Consider the following 25,422-nt stretch of genomic DNA (forward strand, 5'->3'; position numbering starts at 1 on the left):
TCATTTTAATTAGAAAACAATAGGCTATATATGGGGCGGCAGGGTAGCCTAGTGGTTAGAGTTGAACTAGTAACCAAAAGGTTGCAAGTTCAAATCCCTGAGCTGACAAGGTACAAATCTGTCGTTCTGCCCCTGAACAGGCAGTTAACCCACTGTTCCTAGGCCGTCATTGAAAATAAGAATTTGTTCTTAACTGACTTGCCTAGTAAAATAAAAATATAAAAGTTTTGCACAACTGATTTTTCAATTGTTGATTTCAAATATTTGCATGACAATTCTCAAACAAACCATTTGTTTACAGTGTATCTAATGTGTGTTCTCCATCTTTAACTGTCATATTATAAACAACTGATATGACGGGATGGTTTAAGATTAGCCAACCAATGTAGGTACCAATCCCAGCATCAGACAGTATTCCGTTGGACACCGCTAAGGGCTAGAAGTCCTTTTGAAGATCTGTGAAAAGAAATTGAGAAAAAAATCCTTGATCATCAACTCGTTTAGATCTAAATGTTCATACTAACAATTGTATTCTTCCACGAAGGACTTTAAATTACACCCACCACTCTTTTTAAGATGCTCCCCTTTCCTTGAGCGAGCCATCCCTTCCAGGAATTCATCTAACAGTTTCACATACTTCCCCAAGCTTGTTCGTTTGTAGTCTATGGAACCAGAACGTTTTTTGTTAGTCAAATCAACATGCAATGAACAAAACAATATTAGATCCCTTGGTTCTTAGTGATTAATTGCACTTGTCTTTTTTGAATACCTATCTTCCGTCGCTCTCCTGCTTCTCCTTGGGTTCTTCCTTCTCTTCCTCCTGCTGTCTTGGGCCGATCCAGCTCCTCACAGATCAGACTACAGGGAGAAACGATAACAGGACCGGTGAGTGTACCAACTGAGAAGAACCCTAGGGAACGCCACACATAAACAAAGTTTGTAAGGCTTTGGGAATACATTTTGAATTTCTCTCTTTACAAAGTTCTTATTATGAAAAATTGACTGAGGGCTTACCTGATAGTGGGCATATCACAGGGGTCAAAGCGACCCAGTTCTCTCAGGTCAATAGGAACAGAGATCCGCCCTTTGGGGAAGTAAGGATAATTGAGAAAGGATGTCATTAGCTCAACAACACCTTAAGAGTATCTCCTTCAGTTGGATGAGAGCGTCTTTTGACCGTTTCTCTCAGGTTTCATCCATTACTCATGCACTTCATTAGTTTTTCCCTTACCCGTTTTGGGATGGCCGCTGAAGGGGCTCTTCAGCAAGTGGTTGACTCCTTTACTGACGTTCACATCAACCCGAGGGTAACAGTACTGCCACATGATCTCCTTCTCAAAGTAATGGCCCTTGGCAGTCGTCTGGTGGTAGAAAGTAGAGTTGTTAATGGCAGCCAAGCATGCGCTTATGACATCACCACATTGTTGTATTGTGTTATAACAAGGCTTATGTCAGTCTTCACTGTTGTGTGGGCATGGCGACTTACACGTTTGTTTTGGACCAGAGTCTTAAATATACACCAGCGCTTCTCAGGGTTTTTTCAGTCTGGAAGCACTGCAGCAGCTCCTTTCTGACATGTGGTTTACGTTAAGAATAGGCATTTTATCGCAAAAACCTGCTAAACGTTAAGATACGGAACGCTGTGTGTGTGTGTGTGTGTGTGTGTGTGTGTGTGTGAGACAAATCTACAGTACATGTATGGCTACACACACATTTCATATAGTGTCATGTAATAAAAATCGGCAGAGGAAAAGGATATCTTCAGGCACGAGGGCCAGCACTTTGTCCGCAGCCTCTTTGCTGCTCAGTATGTCCTGTCCTACTAGAGCATACTGGGGAAAGTTGGATCACCCATACATAAAATAAATGTATGCATTCGTGACTGGTTTTGTATAAAAGCGTCTGCTAAATGGCAATTAAATCACCTTTTTTTCCTTCTTTTGACTCCGCTCGAAGTGCCCTGTCCAGGATACAGAGAGCAATAGTCATCAGAGTCCAGTACTTTGGGCAGATGTCTGCAGCACTGCAAAACAAGACAACAGTCCCACACCCCCAACAAAACGTCAAAAGGCACCGTCCCTGAATTAGTCTGTTGTACATTCAAACATACTTTACATCTGTATAATAGTAAAGATGGTGGAACTACAAATACACTTTCTGGCTGTGATCCAAGTACGTGCAACAGCTTCTGACATCATTATAGTCTGTCATATCAATATCAAACACCAGCTCCTTCTCAAGAGCCTGGAAGGATCCAGACTTGACTGTGTTATGCTGATTGGGCTGAGGGTGACAGAAGGAGGAATGGAAAAAATATATATATATATATATATATATATATAAATAAAAATGGACACTTGAGGGACAACAGATGCATTTGATCGAGTTAGGCAGATGGAGAAGAAAGCAAGAATGTGTGTAACAGGTGGTCAGATAAACACGGTGAGTAACGGAGCCCCACCCAGTGACAGTAGACTGCTCCAATGTCAATCTTGTACGGGTCCATCTTTTGCATCGCCTCCTCCAGCTTGCTCTGCGTGCTGAACGACTGATACCGTACGTAGATGTCATCCTTCAACGTGAAGGAGAACTCTTGATTTTGGATGTAGTTCTTTGTCACTGGAAGGGGGGGGGTTGCAAAATAAGTTGTCATCATTAAACTTGACTAGCCAACTAGCCTTGTAAACACAAACCTCTGCGGTAGAGCTAAAACTTGAGTTTGAGGTCGTGTACAGGCTGCTGTTCAGCTGTAAGCAGCAGATTTGACCAACCTTTACTTGCCGATACGGAAGTCACCTGTGTATTCTAAAACGCCCATGGCCAGTTGCAGGGAGAACGTTTGAATTTAGAACATGATTCAATTAAATCGCGCTTTGTTCCATTAAGTAATCCAACTATGTATACGTTGCCATCTAGTCCGCTTCTGATCTTCCCTCATTGATCGAGACCGGTGGGTGTCCACTAAAGTAGAGGTCGACCGATTAGATCAGAATGGCCGATTAATTAGAGCCGATTTCACGTTTTCATAACAAATCGGTAATCTATATTTTTGGACACCGATTTGGCAGATTTCTTTTTTTTTTTACACCTTTATTTAACTAGGAAAGTCAGTTAAGAACACATTCTTATTTTCAATGACAGCCTAGGAACGGTGGGTTAACTGCCTTGTTCAGGGGCAGAATGACAGATTTGTACCTTGTCAGCTCAGGGATTCGTTTTTGCAACCTTCCGGTTACTAGTCCAACCCACAACCACCTGCCTTACATTGCACTCCACGAGGAGCCTGCATGGCAGGCTGACTACCTGTTATGCAAGGGCAGCAAGAAGCTAAGGTAAGTTGCTAGCTAGCATTAAAAACGTATCTTATAAAAAACAATCAATCTTAACATAATCACAAGTTAACTACACATGGTTGACGATATACTAGTTTATCTAGTGTGTCCTGCGTTGCATATAATCGATGCGGTGCCTGTTAATTTATCATTGAATCACAGCCTACTTCGACAAACAGGTGATGATTTAACAAGCGCATTTGCGGAAAAAAAAGCACTGTTGTTGCACCAATGTACCCAACCATAAACATCAATGCCTTTCCTTAAAATCAATACATAAGTATATATTTTTAAACCTGGATATTTAGTTAATATTGCCTGCGAACATGAATTTCTTATAACTAGGGAAATTGTGTCACTTCTCTTGTGTTCCGTGCAAGCAGTCAGGGTATTTGCAGCAGTTTGGGCCGCCTGGCTCTTAGCGAACTGCGTGAAATTTATTCCTAACAAAGGCCATAATTAATTTGCCAGAATTGTACATAATTATGACATAACATTGAAGGTTGTGCAATGTAACAGAAATATTTAGACTTAGGGATGCCACCCGTTAGATAAAATACGGAATGGTTCCGTATTTCACTGAAAGAAAACGTTTTGTTTTCTAAATGATAGTTTCCTGATTCGACCATATTAATGACCAAAGGCTCGTATTTCTGTGTGTTATTATGTTATAATTAAGTCTATGATTTGATAGAGCGATGGTAGGCAGCAGCAGGCTCGTAAGCAATCATTCAAAAAGCACTTTCCTGCGTTTGGCAGCACCTCTTCGCAATTCTTCAAGCATTGCGCTGTTTATGACTTTAAGCCTATCAACTCCCGAGATTAGGCTGGTGTAACCGATGTGAAATTGCTAGTTAGCAGGGTGCGCACTAATAGCGTTTCAAATATCACTCGCTCTGAGACTTGGCGTGGTTGATCCCCTTGCGCTGCATGGGTAACGATGCTTCGAGGGTGGCTGTTGTCGATGTGTTCCTGGTTCAAGCCCAGGTAGGAGCGAGGAGATTGACGGAAGCTATACTGTTACACTGGCAATACTAAAGTGCCTATAAGAACATCCAATAGTCAAAGGTATATGAAATACAAATCGTAGAGAGATAAATAGTCCTAGAATTCCTATAACTACAACCTAAAACTTCTTACCTGGGAATATTGAAGATTCATGTTAAAAGGAACCACCAGCTTTCATATGTTCTCATGTTCTGAGCAAGGAACTTGAACGTTAGCTTTTTTACATGGCACATATTGCACTTTTACTTTCTTCTCCAACACTTTGTTTTTGCATTATTTAAACCAAATTGAACATGTTTCATTATTTATTTGAGGCTAAATTGTTATTATTGATGTATTATATTTAGTTAAAATAAGTGTTCATTCAGTATTGTTGTAATTGCCATTATTACAAATAAATTAAATACATGTTTTGTTTTTTTAAACAAATCGGCCGATATCGGCTTTTTTTGGTCCTCCAATAGTCGGTATCGGCGTTCAAAAATCATAATCGGTCGACCTCTACACTAAGGTTGTCAAAATACATTCTGAAAACATTTGTCCGGTTCGGCTTAGCCCGAGCCAAACTTATTTCAAGTCCAATGTCACAGAAATGTAATGAGCCCGAACCCGACCTGATTTCTAGAAAATGGTTGCACCTTTACCCAGTCCATGTTACCATTGTGCATAACATTTCACCAGTGGGCTACATTGACCTTTGAGAAGTATATTTTATAAGAAAAGTGAGTAGAGGAAAACCTACCGTAGTTATGATCAACAACTGTTGAACGTGTCGGGCTTTATAAAACATCCATATCTTCAGAAATAAGACAGATCGCACTGCTGTAGCCCATTTCTTTGTGTTTGTTAAAAACTGATTCCGTAATCCCATCCGATTTCAATTGAGCTCCGAGCCTCATGCAAGGGTTTTAAGAAGACACCGGTAACTCTGAATCGGTCCTTACTTCCGGCGCCGACAGAGATGGCCGCCTCGCTTCGCGTTCCTAGGAAACTATGCAGTTTTTTGTTTTTTTACGTGTTATTTCTTACATTAGTACCCCAGGTCATCTTAGGTTTCATTACATACAGTCGAAAAGAACTACTGAATATAAGATCAGCATCAACTCACCATCAGTACGACCAAGAATATGTTTTTCGCGACGCGGATCCTGTGTTCTGCCTTACAAACAGGACAACGGAGTGGATCCTATGCAGCGACCCAAAAAAACGACTCCGAAAGAGAGGGAAACGAGGCGGTCTTCTGGTCAGACTCCGGAGACGGGCACAGCGCGCACCACTCCCTAGCATTCTTCTTGCCAATGTCCAGTCTCTTGACAACAAGGTTGATGAAATCCGAGCAAGGGTAGCATTCCAGAGGGACATCAGAGACTGTAACGTCCTTTGCTTCACTGAAACATGGCTCACTGGAGAGACGCTATCCGAAGCGGTGCAGCCAACGGGTTTCTCCACACATCGCGCTGACAGAAACAAACATCTTTCTGGGAAGAAGAGGGGCGGGGGCGTATGCCTCATGGCCAACGTGACATGGTGTGATGAAAGAAACATACAGGAACTCAAATCCTTCTGTTCACCTGATTTAGAATTCCTCACAATCAAATGTAGACCGCATTATCTACCAAGAGAATTCTCTTCGATTATAATCACAGCCGTATATATCCCCCCCCAAGCAGACACATCGATGGCTCTGAACGAACTTTATTTAACTCTTTGCAAACTGGAAACAATTTATCCGGAGGCTGCATTCATTGTAGCTGGGGATTTTAACAAGGCTAATCTGAAAACAAGACTCCCCAAATTTTATCAGCATATCGATTGCGCAACCAGGGGAGGAAAGACCTTGGATCATTGTTACTCTAACTTCCGCGACGCATATAAGGCCCTGCCCCGCCCCCCTTTCGGAAAAGCTGACCACGACTCCATTTTGTTGATCCCTGCCTACAGACAGAAACTAAAACAAGAGGCTCCCACGCTGAGGTCTGTCCAACGCTGGTCCGACCAAGCTGACTCCACACTCCAAGACTGCTTCCATCACGTGGACTGGGAGATGTTTCGTATTGCGTCAGATAACAACATTGACGAATACGCAGATTCGGTGTGCGAGTTCATTAGAACTTGCGTTGAAGATGTCGTTCCCATAGCAACGATTAAAACATTCCCTAACCAGAAACCGTGGATTGATGGCAGCATTCGTGTGAAACTGAAAGCGCGAACCACTGCTTTTAATCAGGGCAAGGTGTCTGGTAACATGACCGAATACAAACAGTGCAGCTATTCCCTCCGCAAGGCTATCAAACAAGCTAAGCGCCAGTACAGAGACAAAGTAGAATCTCAATTCAACGGATCAGACACAAGAGGCATGTGGCAGGGTCTACAGTCAATCACGGACTACAGGAAGAAATCCAGCCCAGTCACGGACCAGGATGTCTTGCTCCCAGGCAGACTAAATAACTTTTTTGCCCGCTTTGAGGACAATACAGTGCCACTGACACGGCCTGCAACGAAAACATGCGGTCTCTCCTTCACTGCAGCCGAGGTGAGTAAGACATTTAAACGTGTTAACCCTCGCAAGGCTGCAGGCCCAGACGGCATCCCCAGCCGCGCCCTCAGAGCATGCGCAGACCAGCTGGCCGGTGTGTTTACGGACATATTCAATCAATCCCTATACCAGTCTGCTGTTCCCACATGCTTCAAGAGGGCCACCATTGTTCCTGTTCCCAAGAAAGCTAAGGTAACTGAGCTAAACGACTACCGCCCCGTAGCACTCACATCCGTCATCATGAAGTGCTTTGAGAGACTAGTCAAGGACCATATCACCTCCACCCTACCTGACACCCTAGACCCACTCCAATTTGCTTACCGCCCAAATAGGTCCACAGACGATGCAATCTCAACCACACTGCACACTGCCCTAACCCATCTGGACAAGAGGAATACCTATGTGAGAATGCTGTTCATCGACTACAGCTCGGCATTCAACACCATAGTACCCTCCAAGCTCGTCATCAAGCTCGAGACCCTGGGTCTCGACCCCGCCCTGTGCAACTGGGTACTGGACTTCCTGACGGGCCGCCCCCAGGTGGTGAGGGTAGGCAACAACATCTCCTCCCCGCTGATCCTCAACACTGGGGCCCCACAAGGGTGCGTTCTGAGCCCTCTCCTGTACTCCCTGTTCACCCACGACTGCGTGGCCACGCACGCCTCCAACTCAATCATCAAGTTTGCGGACGACACAACAGTGGTAGGCTTGATTACCAACAACGATGAGACGGCCTACAGGGAGGAGGTGAGGGCCCTCGGAGTGTGGTGTCAGGAAAATAACCTCACACTCAACGTCAACAAAACTAAGGAGATGATTGTGGACTTCAGGAAACAGCAGAGGGAACACCCCCCTATCCACATCGATGGAACAGTAGTGGAGAGGGTAGCAAGTTTTAAGTTCCTCGGCATACACATCACAGACAAACTGAATTGGTCCACTCACACAGACAGCATCGTGAAGAAGGCGCAGCAGCGCCTCTTCAACCTCAGGAGGCTGAAGAAATTCGGCTTGTCACCAAAAGCACTCACAAACTTCTACAGATGCACAATCGAGAGCATCCTGGCGGGCTGTATCACCGCCTGGTATGGCAACTGCACCGCCCTCAACCGTAAGGCTCTCCAGAGGGTAGTGAGGTCTGCACAACGCATCACCGGGGGCAAACTACCCGAGCCACTGCCTGTTCACCCCGCTATCATCCAGAAGGCGAGGTCAGTACAGGTGCATCAAAGCTGGGACCGAGAGACTGAAAAACAGCTTCTATCTCAAGGCCATCAGACTGTTAAACAGCCACCACTAACACTGACACTGACTCAACTCCAGCCACTTTAATAATGGGAATTGATGGGAAAGGACGTAAATATATCACTAGCCACTTTAAACAATGCTACCTTATATAAATGTTACTTACCCTACATTATTCATCTCATATGCATACGTATATACTGTACTCTATATCATCGACGGTATCCTTATGTAATACATGTATCACTAGCCACTTTATACTATACTATGCCACTTTGTTTACATACTCATCTCATTTGTACATACTGTACTCGATACCATCTACTGTATCTTGCCTATGCTGCTCTGTACCATCACTCATTCATATATCCTTATGTACATATTCTTTATCCCCTTACACTGTGTACAAGACAGTAGTTTTGGAATTGTTAGTTAGATTACTTGTTATTACTGCATTGTCGGAACTAGAAGCACAAGCATTTCGCTACACTCGCACTAACATCTGCTAACCATGTGTATGTGACAAATAAAATTTGATTTGATTTGATTTGATTTGATTTGAGAACAAAGAAAGTAATCGGCAAGTAAAGGTGGGCCGGAAATCTGCTGCTTACAGCAGCCTGTACCCGACCTCGGACACAAGCTTTAGCTCTGCCGCCGAGGTTCGTGTTTAAAAGGTTAGCTAGCAAGTAGCCCAATATTTAATTCATGAGAAAAACTAGCCCAATATTTAATTCATGAGAAAAACTAGGAGGGGCATTCCAAAGCGACTGCGTTTGAGATAACACATGGTCCAATCACTGTACCTGTTAGCAGCACGTGTTCCGCGTCTGAAACTACATCTATGATCGGTTGACGATTCCGATTGGAGAATCGCAGTTTACCCCCCCAAAAAACAAAACAAATTCTAAATGTAATATGGCTGGCAATGTCTTGTTCGGACTTTGCAGGCACATTTCCTCTACATTCCCGTCTGGGGCAGCATTGTGCCCATACTGCAAGGCGGATTAGCTAGACAAATAGGTTTGAAACACAGACAGGTGTGCGCGCAAAGTGAGAACATGGAATCTGTTTGGTTTTGATTTGGGGAGACAGGATTAACATCTAAAGGTTTACTGCTCGGTGACGCAAACAGCGATTCTCCAATCGGAACCGTCTACCAATTATGGCTGTAGCTTTGGACACGGTCATAAACGGCACAAACAGAGTAGAAATCAGAAAATTGGGTGCGGCTCTACGCCTTTCTACAGCCGAGGCCTTGCAAGGAATCCTGTCGAAGAATGTTCTGCCCTCACACGCCTGAACCTGTAGGGATTTGATTTGGACTATGACTGAATGTGTGGGATGGGCTTTCTAAATGTGTCTATTTTTTTTATAGTGCATGATGTTTTTCCACAACCTTTTATTTAGAGTAGGATACAGGGACAATGTTATGGGCGGGCCTTAGTTGGCCTGGCACGCCCTACCGTACCTCATTTCCCATCCAAATAAAACATTTAAATATTGATAATTTATTTGACCAAGACGCACACCGACAGAAAAATGCATCAATCTCAGATAAAGCAGCCCAACGAGCAAAATAGCACTCCACTGTCTCAGTATGTGTGCCCATGTATCTGATGCTGTCTGGGCTAAAAGAGTATGGCTCGGATGCTTTCTCCGGTGAGATAGTTTCAACCATGCGAATTGGCGGGTGCATAGCGCAACGCTCGGACGTTGGAATTATTTTGGACGAACATGTGAAGGTAACCCACTTTTTTTCAATAGGTGGCACATCCAATAGGCTTAAAGTAAATTGAAATACATTTGGGGAAAAGCCTACGGGGAATTTAATGGATTTTTACAAATAAAACACAGAAAATAAAGTCTGTGGTAAACAGGCTTAAGACATTTTATATGTTTTGTTCTGAGAATCTTCATCAGCTAATGTCACTGAATTTAAACATTTATGTAATAAATAAAAAAACACATAAAAGCTTCATAATTCATCAGCATACCACCCTGCATCCCTCTGCTGGCTTGCCTCTGAAGCGAAGCAGGTTTGGTCCTGGTCAGTCACTGGAAGGGAGACCAGATGCTGCTGGAAGTGTTGTTGGAGGGCCAGTAGAAGACACTCTTTCCTCCAGTCTAAAAAAATATATATTCCAGTCTAAAAATATATATATTCCAATGCCCCAGGACAGTGATTGGGGACATTGCCCTGTGTCCTGTCTTTTGGATGGGACGTTAAACAGGTATTAAACAGGTATTCTGACTCTGTGGTCAACAAAGATCGCATGGCACTTATCGTAAGAGTTGAGGTGTTAACCCTTGTGTCTTGGCTAAATTCCCAATCTGGCCCTCATACCATCATGGTCACCTAATCATCCCCAGCTTCCAATTAGCTCATTCACCCTTCCTCTTTTCTCCTGTAACTATGTTTTTTTTTTTAAGTAATAGAACAAAACGTATAAAATCTTCAAAGCCTATGTTAACCTCAAACCTTCTTTTTGGCATTTAATCCAAAACCCTATTCTTTCTTCATAGGAATGGCTGAACGAACCAGGTAACTCATTTTGGGTTTAGGACTACAAGCTGGCAAGCTCTATTTGGGCAGAGCACGTTGCAATAGGCCTAGCTGATTGAGTTGCGGCTGTCAGTGAAAAGCATCCAAAATGTGTGTTTCGATAGTGTCTTGAGTATAATTTTCAACGTTGAGACAAGAAGGGAAGCGGTGTGGCACGAAGATATTGGGCATTTCTCTCCAGAATGCATGTGCTCAGCTCTCCAGAATGTGCTCAGCTTTCTCCCACCAATTCTTGCACATTCATTACTTACTTGTGTGAAATGTTTGCAATTTGTTTCTTTTTTATCAATTCCCCATTACATTTGTCCCCAGTAGTAAATGTACCGTTAATCCTCATAATTTGGTTACATACATTTCTGTTAATGCATGTATTAATTACAGTAATTTACTGTTCTCATTCTGAGTGGAAATGTTGTTTGCAGAGTTCACAACCTGCTACACTTGTGAGAAACAAGTTTTGGTTACCTTCATAACCATCATTTACAAGTTTTGGCAATTTTTTCATTGCCTTATGTTTGGAGTGCCCCTATCCAGCAGATCCGACCGATTAAGTGTCAAGTTATTTTTCAAAGTACTCCCGAAAAACCTGAAGTTGCCAACGATAATTTATTTTACAGCGACTCAGTTGCTAAGAATTCATACTCTTCAGAGGCATAATGGACTTTACAGTGTCCTGGTAAACAAAACCAAAGCATGGGTTACTGTCATATATGTCCATAAACTGCCTACAGGGTAAGGAAATCAATGCAATTATCCCTTTTAACATGGGGGGGGGGGGGGGAAATGGAACAACACAATCTAGTATGGGGGGGGGGGGGGGGGATGGAACAACACAATCTAGTGGTCAGAACATGGTAATATCTGGATGTAGGACAGGACATAAACCTAACAACTTCAATGAATAATTTATCTGTACAGGGGGGGAGAAACAACCAAATTCACTGGGACTACATTACATAGGATGAAGAAAACAATACTCGGCTCCATACTACTTGTCAGACAGAGAACCGATACCCTAAACTCGTTGTTGGGGAGAGATTGCCGTGGGTGGCTCATGTCTAACTCACTGTTAGAAATAAGTTGTCCATATCGTTTGTTGGTTACTATATTTATTGAATCCTATAAATTAAACTGGCCAATTAGCTTAATTTCTCAGATCAAAGTATATTAAAACAAAGGAATGGTTGCAGGAATGCTAATCTTGTTTTTCTAACTACATAAATTATTTTAGAACAAGCTGAGATGGTGGGTGTCAAAACCCTCTTTCTTGTGTTTTTTTTTTTTTAAGTGGAGCGACCCCTCCAAAATATTATTGAATTGGATAATGTCTTAGTGTGTTGTGTGAAGAATACAACACTTTTTGATGAATCTAAGTAACGTTATAGTTTATTTTACCAAGTGCAGCCGACCCGTGCATGGCAGTAATGATTAATTGCAGAAGATGCATGCTCACTTGGTCAAAAACAATACTTTTGATTGTTTCCATTTTTCTGATACATGCATCTTTTTATTTAGACCTTTTTTGGAAATACAGTTCACTAACTCAGTAGTGACGATAGTTGCTGAGCGAAACGCCATTCTTCGGTAAGTATCGAACCAATTTTGACATTATTAAGCTTGAAAAAGCTGGTGAATTATAAATTGAATGGCTGCTTCCTGGGCTTGGAGAATCGCCATATTCAACTTCTTCTATAAACCCAGACTCAAGTTAAATAGCAGGCTAACGTTAGCTAGCTAACTACTTACCTCCTCCATGGTTCAGCCACCGGTAATATTGAGAGAAAGGGGAAAAGTCGGCAGTAGTAGAGGGGCAATTAGTTCCGGTAGAGAGGCCTGGTCATAATCAGCAGCTAACATTTCTTAAGCTATTATGCTAAATATTTATTTTTTTACATTTGATAACCGACTGTACCACAGATAGATGAGACTGTACAACCACAGTTGTTTCACTGACGTTTGAGCGCGCGTTAAACTCTGGAATTAGACCGGAAATTCCGGAAACAATCACCGAACAGGCTGATGGGATATGTTAGCTAAGCATTTGTAGTCTGTTACGTTGTCACTCACAGCAGCTCAAATTGAGAGCTTTCCAAAATGTCAAAGTATTTTTTTTTTTGCATGTGTGTTTCAATGTCTGCTCATTTGTGACACTGAACCAGTACCGGTACCCCCTTGTATATATCCCCGCTATTTTTTATTTACTGCTGTTCTTTAATTATTTGTTATTCTTATCTCTTACTTTTTTTGTTGGGTTTTCTTAAAACTGCATTGTTGGTTAAGGACTTGTAAGTAAGGACGACGCTGGGCCAATTGTGCACCGCCCTATGGGACTCCCAATCACAGTCAGTTGTGATACAGCCTGGATTCAAACCAGGGTGTCAGTAGTGACGGCTCTAGCACTGAGATGCAGTGCCTTAGACCACTGCACCACACATATGGTGCAAAGGGACTTCAATCTTATTGAACTCTGCGTGGATTGACAGATTCACAATGCACTTTAATATGCTCTGGATTGATACACTACTTTCTGTTTATAAAATGCTGCTGTTGATGGTAGTCTGCTGCTGTGCATTGGCATTGACAAAGGCTAAGTGGTGCTGGATTGCATTTTTACTCAATGACCATCAGATGGCGATGCAACATCAGATAATCTATCCCTGCAGGATTGCCCTCTGTACACCCCCCCTCCTCCATGCCCACCACACTGCAGTTTCTCAGCAGAGGAGATCGATTGGGTAGATGTGCTCCTGTTACCGGAATGACTGGTGTTTCTCAGGGGTTACTCAGAACTCAACAGGCATCTGCATTCTGAGCCAAGCCAAGTAACTTTTACTCCCTTATCTATAGCCCCCCATGCACTGTTGATGTTCTCGTGCGTGTGAGCGTGGCTCATGTTTGTTTTCTATACCCTGAGTATGTTGTCCTTCAGGTGTACATGTCGTAGACTGCACCTGACTGAAGTGGTGCTGATGTGCTGAAGGTTGAGAGCAGCTGAGTGAGAGTTGAGTTATCACATCACAACACAGACTTGTTCCACTCACTGTCCATCCCTCTCTGCTCTGCAGCGTTGAGTGCTCTCTCCTCTACGGTGAGTGTGCTTCTGTTCGAGCACTGCTGCTCTGGAACAGCCATTCTACCTAGGCTGTCTAAGAAGTGGACATTGATGGATTTCCCATTACTGCACATTTCCCACCTTTGATGCGTCAAAGCTGTGCAGGTCTATGGAATCCATGTGAGAAGTGAGAAAGTGAACTTGTGTTGAAGGTTATCTTCTAGAACATCTAGGAGGATCTTTACAACCAGATGGAATCAGACAGAGATACCCATTTCAGACAGAAGATATTACCTGCAAAAAAAAGATATGAGGCAATGTTTATATAACCCCTTTAAAACAGAACCTTATTTACCACTTTCTTGCAGGTATACCCCTTTTACACAGTGAGTAGAAACGGGCTAATTGGGAGGGGTGGGAGTTGGGGGGTGTTGTAAAACCATGGGGTCTGTTTGCATTTCAAATTAAGGAGGTGTTAAACAATATAAGTGTTAATGGGTTTACCTGCAAAAAAGCAGAGAACCCTTCACACAGACCTGATTCCTGTATTTTGCTTACAGGGTCTGTGAAAATGCAGGAATCATGGCTAACTCTTTAGGTGGCTTTTATTTCTCCTTGTTTTTTTTACCCCCTACCCCTTTCAGATATACCAAAAAGCTGGTATAAAAAAGCAGGCATGGTAAAATAGTGGTATTTTTATCTGCGTATGAAAGGGATAAGAGAGTGGGAAAGAGAGAGAGAAAGGGAAAGAGAGAGAGAGGGCACATGTCACATAGTGTACAGTACACGATGTTACCATACAATGTTGCACAATTCCACAGCAAACTATTTCATGGCTCCAGTCATTCAGAAAGCTGCTTTCAGCCAGGATACATAACATAATAACAGTGTCTAGTAGAGAATAACAGTGTTTATGGCTCCACAACATGACTACCAACCCATAGCACTCACGTCTGTAGCCATGAAGTGCTTTGAAAGGCTGGCCATGGCTCACATTAACATCATCATCCCAGAAACCCTAGACCCACTCCAATTTGCATACTGCCCCAACAGATCCACAGATGACACAATCTCTATTGCACTCAACACTGCCCTTTCCCACATGGACAAAAGGAACACCTACGTGAGAATGTTTTTCATTGACTACAGCTCAGCATTCAACACCATAGTGCCCTCAAGGCTCATCAATAAGCTAAGGACCCTTAAACTAAACACCTCTCTCTGCAACTGGATCCTGGACTTCCTGATGGGCCGCCCGCAGGTTGTAAGGGTAGGCAACAACACATCTGCCATGCTGATTCTCAACACGGGGGCCTTTCGGGGGGGTGTGCTTAGTCCCTTCCTGTACTCCCTGTTCACCCATGACTGCGTGGCCAAGCATGACTCCAACACCATCATTATGTTTGCCGACGACACAACGGTGGTAGGCCTGATCACCGACAACTATGAGACAGCCTATAGGGAGGAGGTCAGAGACCTGGAAGTGTGGTTCCAGGACAACAACCTCTCCCTCAATGTGATCAAGACAAAGGAACTGATCGTGGACTACAGAAAAAGAAGGGGCGAGCACGCCCCCGTTCTCATCGATGGGGCGGTAGTGGAGCAGGTTGAGAGCTTCAAGTTCCTTGGTGTCCACATCACCAACAAACTATCATGGTCCAAATACACCAAGACAGTCGTGAAGAAGGCATGGCAATGCCTATTGCCTCTCAAGAGACTAAAAAGATTTGGCATGGGTCTTCAGATCCAAAGTTTTACAGCTGCACCATCGAGAGCATCCTGACTGGTTGCATCACCGCCTGGTATGACAACTGCTCTTCCTCCGACCGCAAGGCACTACAGAGGGTAGTGAATACGGCCCAGTACATCACTAGGCCAAGCTTCCTGCCATCCAGGACCTCTATACCAGGTGGTGTCAGAGGAAGGCCCTAAATATTGCCAAAGACTCCAGCCACCCTAGTCATAGACTGTTCGCTCTGCTACCGCATGGCAAGCGGTACCGGAGCGCCAAGTCTAGGTCCAAGAGGCTTCTTAACAGCTTCTACCCCCAAGCCATAAGACTCCTTTCACGGTAAGGTTGTTGTATTCGGCGCATGTGACAAATAAAATGTGATTTGATTTGACTGCAATTGAATTGTCTACATAGGGAAATCATAGTAGTCAGAAACCACAGCTGCAATAGAGCACAGTACAGTAGACCACAGTAGAGTACAGTACAGTAGACCACAGTAGAGTACAGTACAGTAGACCGAAGTAGAGCACAGTACAGTAGACCACAGTAGAGCACAGTAAAGTACAGTAGAGCACAGTAGACCACAGTAGAGTACAGTACAGTAGAGCACAGTAAATTATAGTAAAGAAATTAGAGTAGAATATAGTTCAGTGCAATGGAGTAGAGTTCAGTACAGTACAGTAGATGACACATGAGTAGAGTACAGTATAATGTAATATACTCTACAACTGTGCTGTACTCGACTGTGTTTTATTGTAGTGTACTGAACTATACTCTACTTTCCTTTACCTTACTGTACTATACTCTTCTGTACTAATCTAGCGTCATGCTAATAGACTTGTTGTTTTATTCATAACAGGTTTTAATTGCTTTAATTGCTTCTGCACTCTGCTGTACTGAACTATGCTTTGCTCTCATTTACTTGACTGTACTATGCTCTACTGTACTGTACTGAATTATACTGCTCTGTACTGTACTGTGGTCTACGGTGCTGTACTGTGATGTTTAAACTTGTGAAATATAGATGTCTATGATTGGTACAGATTTGGTCCAGTCGGGACCAACCAAATGTGGTCTTGTTTGGAGGCAGAGCTCATTAGAATAATAGCCAGTTTTTTTAATAATACCCAAACATGCAAAGGAGGATATTACATATTTCTACCATTGTGTACTTATTCAGGATACATCACCATGAAGAGAATGACATTCATAATTATGCATTTCTTTATAGTGCAGATCAAGGACCCATGATGTCATTCTTTTATCATCCACTTCACTTACTGTAGTTCGATAACCAAAAGAGATTTTTTTCATACTCAAGGTGTCGTATCATAGCTGACACCCCATTCTTTCTTCAGTCATCTTTGAATCTTAATTCGGAGTGGATGTTTAACGTGGTCACAAAAAACTGAGGGAGCATTTACTGTCATTCTGTTACCAAACTTTGCATCTGCATTGTTCCTCATACAAATGTGTTTTAGTAAAAAAAAAAAATTGTGGCAATTGTTAAAAGTAGACTTCTGCATTAAAAAAAAGGAAACAAATATGTTTGATTGTCACGTACACCGGATAGGTGCAGTGTAATGTGTTGTTTTACAGGGTCAGCCATAATAGTACGGCGCCCCTGGAAGAAATTAGGTTTACGTTCCATGCTCAAGGGCACATAGACCGATTTCTTTCAGCTTGTCGGTTCGGGTATTCAAACCAGCAACCTTTCTGTTGCTGGACCAACGCTCTAACAGCTAGGCTACCTGCCGCCCATAAAGGTCTGGGGTGGGGAAAGTTATTTTTAGGGGGGGGGGATTTTTATGGGTTAAAAGAACACACACAGAATGTATAAATTATGAATGTGTTGGGCCAATAACCGAGAGGTTGCTGGTTTAAATCCTTGAGCGAATTAGGATAAAAAATATTTTGATGTGCCCTTGAGCAATGCACTTAACCCTAATTGCTCCTGTAAATCATTTTGGAAAAGAGCATCTGCTCAATGACTAAAATGTAAATGTTAGAATTGCCACAGCCTGTTTACTTGACAGGACCTCCAAAAAAAATAGGCATGCTCTGTTTTGCCAAAAACAATGGTTTATAGTTTTGAAAGGAGGATGGAGGGGGTGGCATTGTGAGGAAATGGGAGTGGTGTTTTAAAGAGGTGATGTGGGACTTCCCCCCCCTCAGACAGAGAGACAGACAGCACAGAGCCTAACACCAGCAAGTGCAACTCCATTGTTTGGACGACTTCCTGCCGCTGCCCTTGGCACTAGTGTGCGCAGAAAGCTTCCTTCCTCCCTGGGATTCTAAAAGTGATCCATAATGACTTCCGCATAACCCCAGTCATCACTAACAACAACCTACCCAACCCCTAAAAAGCAGGGGTGTATTCATTAGATGGACAACAGAACCCGTTAACTCCAAACAAACAAAACATTTGCAGCGAAAACGTAGGTTTCTATTGGACAAAGTCAGGTCCCTCCCCGTTTTGTTCCGTTTGCTCTGTTTGCTTCCATTTGGTTTCCATCGCAAAATGTTTTGCAACGGACAAAACATTTTGCAACGGAATCCGACTAATGAATACAACCAAGGTGTTGGGTACGCAACAGCCTAGTTTGATGTTCATACTCCAATATTGTGGTTTACAGCCCTGATCTTGGAGAGCCATGTATTTATTCGGGAAACACACCCACATAGTAGTATACACTAAACGGATTAGTATTTGCTAATGTGAACAATTGTGACTAGCTTGTTGAACAAGTGACAATTTTCACGAGGTCTGAGTCTGGAAAGTGATAAAGATTCCACTTCACATCAAATAGGTAGTGCACAGTCCATCCTATTTACAATATTTGAAGTAATCTAACATCATGCGAATAGACTTGTTGTTTTATTCATAACAGGTTTTAATTACTGTAAAAACTGTAGCATGTTCAAAGGCAATTAATAAATGCTAAACATTTCCTCTGAATTTCCTTTTTATGATTACATTTGTGTATAGAATATCATTTAATCAATACCTTATTTGCATAATGCAACCCCCTCAACCACGTCTTGTTTAAATTATGCAAATTCCGTGGCTGCAAGGCATTCTGGATGTGATTTCTTCTGCTTATTGGTCGTGCCCATCCTACTGCGCGACTTATGGAATATAATTTTCTTGCGACACAGTTAATTGTGGCGGTGGTGGCTATTTTGAAGAAATAAGCACTTACCAATGTTAGAAACAACAGGGTTTTTTTTAGATTCAGGAAAACCTCAACTTTGCTTATTTCTTTGGCGTCTTGATATACAGTATCAGTATCTACAGCCCTTCATGTACGGTGTCATATAAAGCATACTACATTTCTCACATATTAACTCTCAATTCATACATGTTCGCTCCCTGAGTATACTAGTCTATCTCTCTCAAACACCCACACACACACACACACAACAGTGGAGTCTGATAAGTAAGATAGCCCAGTGGGTGAACATGTCACTGCTGTGTATACAGCCCCTTCACTTTATGTTATCTAAAGGGACATTCCAGGTCAAAGAGCTGTAGGGGTTCCAGAGAATGGGTTGACCATAGTGTAAGCCTTACCACAGAGGTGCACCCCACTATTACTATAGCATTAGAGGTATAGTACTACTGGCTGCAAAAATGACTATGGTCAATTTAATCCATTTAATTGGAAAAGAAGAAAGAAGAAATGTTCTCTGATATTGATTCATAAAACAGTCTCAGGAGGAGGGACAGTGAAGATCTTCTCCACATCATGCCTGGAACAGACTAGGTTGTGCAACACATCATTATGAAACTAACACACAGAGGTGCCCAAGCCAATGACGAGACAGGGAAAGAGACATTGTGTGTGTGTGTGTGTGTGGGGCCTGTAGTTTTTCCTGACCTGGTAACCTAACCAGGAAAAACTCTGGACATTATAAGGTGATGCGTGACTAATATGTTGTAAAAATGGTTATTATGGGCTATGATGGGACCAGAGCTTTTCGAATCAGGTCACATGCTTTAAAAAAAAACTGGAAAAACTCCTGGCCTTGGGGAGGATGAAAACGCTGTCAAACTGAGGCAACCTTATACTTGTTCATCTGAATGATGTTTTAAAGTACTAGGGGAGTTCCTATACACAGACAGAGAGAAAGAAACATGATTGGACAATAAAATTCACAGGGCTGAGATTGCTTTATACAGGTTTGCATCTTGTAGTCCTGCCATATGCAACTGCAGGCCTAATAAAAAGTGTACTCACAGTCTATGTCCGATATCGTGTTTACTGATTAATTCCAGTTAATAATTTTGGATTGAAAAAGTTTAGATAGCCTAGCCAGCAAGTTTGAATATAAAGCAAATTTGATCCCATTCACATTTTCTCACAACTAAATGGGCTATAAATACACAACGTTACCCCTTTGTTAACCCTGTCCAGTGACCAGAGGGACAGGGAGCATAGTAGGCTAGACTATGCAGCTGCCGTTGTCACAGATTTTAAAAATAATTTTGGTGATAAAGTATATGATATATTTTCACAACTCTTAGTAGAAAACTCAAAACAGATCATCAAAAAGGCAGTTGTTTCAAAACGGTGAGTACATTTTACGCTGACTAAGTACAACACACAAAATCATACAATCACTTTTTTCATCACACTTAATCAGTTTCACATTTCACATGTTCATATAAAGTAATTGCCTTCCACAATGCACTGCTCACATTACTTCAGATTTGACTCTCTTTTCTTTTGTTAAAATACATTTTACTATTACTTAATCCGACTGCTCTTAATTGAGGATTTTACATGTCCACAGGTTTGTTTACTACAGATTTTGAGAACCTCGTCTGTAAAGTAGAAACATAAAAAGTATGGTATATATATATATATATATATATATATGTATTCCGACCCCTTGACTTTGTCCACATTTAGTTAGGTTACAGCCTTATTCTAAAATTGATAAAAATGTTTTTTTTCCCCCTCAATCTACACACAATACCCCGTAATGACAAAGCAAAAATGTTTTTTTTTTATAGATTTTTACACAATTCGAAACAAAAAAATACTGAAATAGCACATTCAGATAAGTATTCAGACCCTTTATTCAGTACTTTGTTGAAGCACCTATGGCAGCAATTACAGCCTCAAGTCTTCCTGGGTATGACGCTACAAGCTTGGCACACCTGTATTTGGGAAGTTTCTTCCATCTTCTCTGCAAATCCTCTCAAGCTCTGTCAGGTTGGATGGGGAGCGTTGCTGCACAGCTATTTTCAGCTCTCTCCAGTGTTCGGAAGCCACTCCTGCATTGTTTTGGTTGTGTGCTTAGGGTCGTTGTCCTGTTGGAAGGTGAACCTTTGCCCCAGTCTGAGTTCCTGAGCGCTCTGGAGCAGGTTTTCATCAAGGATCTCTCTGTACTTTGCTCCGTTCATCTTTCCCTCGATCCTGACTAGTCTCTCAGTCCCTGTCACTGAAAACCATCCCCACAGCATGATGCTGCCACCACCATGCTTCACCGTAGGGATGGTGCCAGGTTTCCTCCAGACATGACGCTTGGAATTCAGGCCAAAGAGTTCAATCTTGGCTTCATCAGACCAGAGAATCTTGTTTCTCATGGTCTGAGAGTCATTAGGTGCCTTTTGACAAACTTCAAGCGGGCTGTCATGTGCATTTTACTGAGCAGTGGCTTCCGACTGGCCACTCTACCATAAAGGCCTGATTGGTGGAGTGCTGCAGAGATTGTTGTCCTTCTGGAAGGTTCTCCCATCTCCAAAGAGGAACTCTAGAGCTCTGTCAGAGTGACCATCGGGTTCTTGGTCACCCCCCTGACCAAGGCCCTTCTACCCCGATTGCTCAGTTTGGCCAGGCGGCCAACTCTAGAAAGAGTCTTGGTGGTTCCAAACTTCTTCCATTTAAGAATGATGGAGGCCACTGTGTTCTTGTGGACCTTCAATGTTGCAGAATTGTTTTGCTACCCTTCCCCAGATCTGCGCCTCGAAACAATCATGTCTCGGAGCTCTACGGACAATTCCTTTGACCTCATGGCTGGGTTTTTGCTCTGACATACACTGTCACCTGTTGGACCTTATATAGACAGGTGTGTGCCTTTCCAAATCATGTCCAATCAATTGAATTTACCACAGGTGGACTCCAGTCAAGATGTAGAAACATCTCAAGGATGATCAATGTAAACAGGATGCACCTGAGCTCAATTTCGAGTCTCATAGCAAAGGGTCTGAATACTTATGTAAATAAGGTATTTCTGTTTTTTAGGTTTTATAATTTTGCGAACATTTCTAAAAACCTGTTTTCACTTTGTCATTATGGGGTATGTATGTAGATTGCTGAGGAATTTGTATTTATTTAATCAATTTTAGAACAAGGCTGGAATGTAACTAAATGTGGAAAAAGTCAAAGGACCTGAATACTTTCCCAAAGGAACTGTCATTATGGTGTATTGTGTGTAGAATGATGAGGGGGTAAATCAATTTTATAAATTTTTGAATAAGGCTGTAATGTAACAAAATGTGGAAAGAGTCAAGGGGTCTGAATACTTTCCGAATGCACTGTACCCCATGAGTGTATCACCCTCCTTCAGGCCATGTGTGAGGCATGCAATGATTTCAATACAGACCGATGTCAGGCTTGGCTTTGTCATGCCAAAAGGTTTTTCTCCGGGTGCATGAACAATTATATGATATTTACGTTGATTTCGATGAGAACCTATGTATGGCCAAATGCTCAAGACAGCTTATTTCATTTGATTATATTGTGAAAGATTCCTTCAATGATCACACCTTTGATCACACATGGGATAGAAATGATGGAAATGTGATCTGTCAATTTTAATGGGTAGTGCAAGTGTATTGCCTAATGTGAAAACAGTGTAATGTACTGTAATGTACAGTACTGTAGCATACTACATTCAAAGGGCAATTTTGAAACATGTATCTTAAATCTTTTGCAATTGGTTGTTAAATAACTAAATTGAGAAGATATCATTATGTTGTGTTTTGGTGATTAAACCAATGTAGTCATTATAGTTCACAGTAAACTTATATTTTGGATGGTGAAAGATGTACAAACAAAATGAACGCACAATGAAAGTGCTCACGTTACCAGTTTTGAGTTTTGTACTAAGAGTTTTGAAAATTCACCACAAACTTGTGAAAATAGTACCAAAGCGATTAAAAAAACTGTAGTAGCCTACAATTGATCAGACTGAAAAATTGTATAGTTTCTGTGCAATACAGCATGACCGGTCGCTACTGCTTTAGGCACATAGAGTTTTTGTTTTTGTCGGTCGGGAGTGATACTTGTTATCACACTTTCTTAATACCGGAGGGAAGTGGAAAGCGCGCCTTGAGCTTTGTGCATTGTGCCCGACCTGCGATTTCCGTGAATCTGATTGGTCAAGATACGCAAAGCATCTGCAGAAACACTCCGGATGTGAAGGACAGAGAAATTGTGCACGAGTTGACAAGTCATTAGACATATCAAATAAAAACATTTTTTACCTGCAATTCTCGTTTTAACACTTTGCGTCGATATATTTTATTAAACTAAATCAAAAGGGATGTGGCAAAATTCTACCTCGCCACACGTTTTCCGGTGCCCTGGTGCGCGTGCAGGCGTTGTCAACAAGCGGGTCAGGGAGGAGGACAAAGAACAATAGGGAAAATAAAAAGCAAGAGCAATAAGGCTGTTTGAAAGAGGAGGAATAGACATGCAGAATAAATAACGTACAGGCTATATACAAAAGTATGTGGTCACCCCTTCAAATGAGTGAACTCAGCTATTTCAGCCACACCTGTTGCTGATTTTTTTTATTATTATTTTGATTTAACTAGGCAAGTCAGTTAAGAACAAATTCTTATTTACAATGACAGCCTAGGAACAGTGGGTTAACTGCCTTGTTCAGGGGCAGAACAACAGATTTTCACCTTGTCAGCTCAGGGATTCAATCTAGCAACCTTTCGATTACTGGCCCAACGCTCTAACCACTAGGCTACCTTCCGCTACCTTCCTGACTTTCTATTGTCATAGGATGCCTCCTTTCCAACAAGTCAGTTCTTCAAATTTTTGCCATGCTAGAGCTTCCCAAGTCAACTGAACATGCTGTTATTGTTAAATGGAAACGTCTAGGAGCAACAACAGCTCAGCCACGAAGTGGTAGGCCACACAAGCTCCCAGAACGGTACCGCTGAGTGCTGAAGCGCATAGCGCATAAAAATTGTCTGTCCTCGGTTGCAACACTCATTAAAGAGTTCCAAACTGCCTCTGGAAGAAAAGTCAGCACAATAACTGTTGTCTGGAGCTTCATGAAATGGGTTTCCATGGCAGAGCAGCCGCACACAAGCCTAAGATCACCATGCGCACTGCCAAGCGTTGGCTGGAGTGGTTTAAAGCTCACCACCATTGGACTCTGGAGCAGTGGAAATGCGTTCTCTGGAGTGATGAATCACGCGGCACCATCTGGTAGTCCTACAGATGAATCTGGGTTTGGCAAATGCCAGGTGAACGCTACCTGCCCCAATGCATAGTGTCAACTGTAAAGTTTTGTGGAGGAGGTATAATGGTCTAGAGCTGTTTGTTATGGTTCGGGCTAGGCCACTTAGTTCCAGTGAAGGGAAATCTTGATGCTACAGCATACAATGGAATTCTAGATGATTCTTTGCTTCCAACTTTGCGGCAACAGTTTGGAAGGCCCTTTCCTGTTTCAGCATAACAATGCCCCCTTGCACAAAGCAAGGTCCATACAGAAATGGTTTGTCGAGATTGGTGTGGAAGAACTTGACTGGCCTGCACAAAGCCATGACCTAAACCCCATCGGACAAATTTGGGATGAATTGGAATGCCCACTGCGAGCCAGGCCTAACGGCACTAATGCTCTTGTGGCTGAATGGAAGCAAGTCTCCGCAGCAATGGTCCAATATCTAGTGGAAAGCCTTCCCAGAAGAGTGGAGGCTGTTATAGCAGCAAAGGGGGAACCAACTCCATATTAATGCCCATGATTTTGGAACGAGATGTTCGACGTGTCCCCATACGTTTGGTCATGTAGTGTATGTTCGAGGCTTTGCCAACCTAAATTGATTGCCTTGGCAACACCATATATAGGCCCATTGTAAATATTTTTTTATTTATTTATTTTTTACAGTTCACAAATGCTCTTATCCAGAGTTATTAGGTTTAAGTGCCTTGTTCAAGGGCACATCAACAGATTTGTCACCTAGTCAATTCTAGGATTCAAACCAGTGACCTTTCAGTTACTGGCCCAACATGCTTATCTGCTATGCTACCGGCCACCGACAGGAATAATTGGGAAGAAGAGAAAAGGTGTCACTAGCTGAGGTGCCTGTGTGCTGTGCTGTCCTTACTTCACCTAGTCACTTGGAACATTTCAAATTCTGAAAAAGGGGGTATTCCTTTCCTCCCTTCCCACTCCATCTCCTTCTCTCGCTCCCTCTCCCCCTTTAATCTTTCTTTCTGTCTCCTAAAATCCTGGGAGTCTGCCTGAGCCCCAGTGTGGGTTTGTATCCCTGGTGTAAGGAGGTTTCTGGGCTCCATAATTACCTCTCGGTCCTGCAGCCTTACCAGAGGGAGCGCTACACATTCTGCCTGACATTGGTGACACTTGGCCAGGGTAAAACCAGCTTCACAGCAGCCCATGACAACCCCCTCCTGGGCAGCTCACTGACACACATAGAGAGGTGCAAAGAGACGGATAAAAGAGGTCAGGTTGAAAGTGCCGTGTTAAAGTTGAAAAGAAACAGTCAACATGATAAGAATGTATACATCAAAACAGGGACAATTTAAGAACATGTTTGGCTATGTGTTATTCTAACACAGTCCACTATTTCCGGTGTGTCCTTTTTTCAAAGGTGGGTTATTACCATGTAGCTCAGTTGGTAGGGCATTGTGCTTGCAATGCCAGGGTTGTGGGTTCGATTTCCACGGTGGACCAGTACAA

At 42.5% G+C, this 25,422-nt stretch overlaps 1 pseudogene; it reads right to left on the reverse strand.

The window, feature by feature from the left end:
- Positions 1-43: 43 nt before the first annotated feature.
- Positions 44-12,544, reverse strand: LOC139417547 (DNA primase small subunit-like; annotated as a pseudogene).
- Positions 12,545-25,422: the final 12,878 nt, after the last annotated feature.

Source organism: Oncorhynchus clarkii, chromosome 9 (genome assembly GCF_045791955.1).
Source record: "Oncorhynchus clarkii lewisi isolate Uvic-CL-2024 chromosome 9, UVic_Ocla_1.0, whole genome shotgun sequence".
Classification (NCBI taxonomy): domain Eukaryota; kingdom Metazoa; phylum Chordata; class Actinopteri; order Salmoniformes; family Salmonidae; genus Oncorhynchus; species Oncorhynchus clarkii.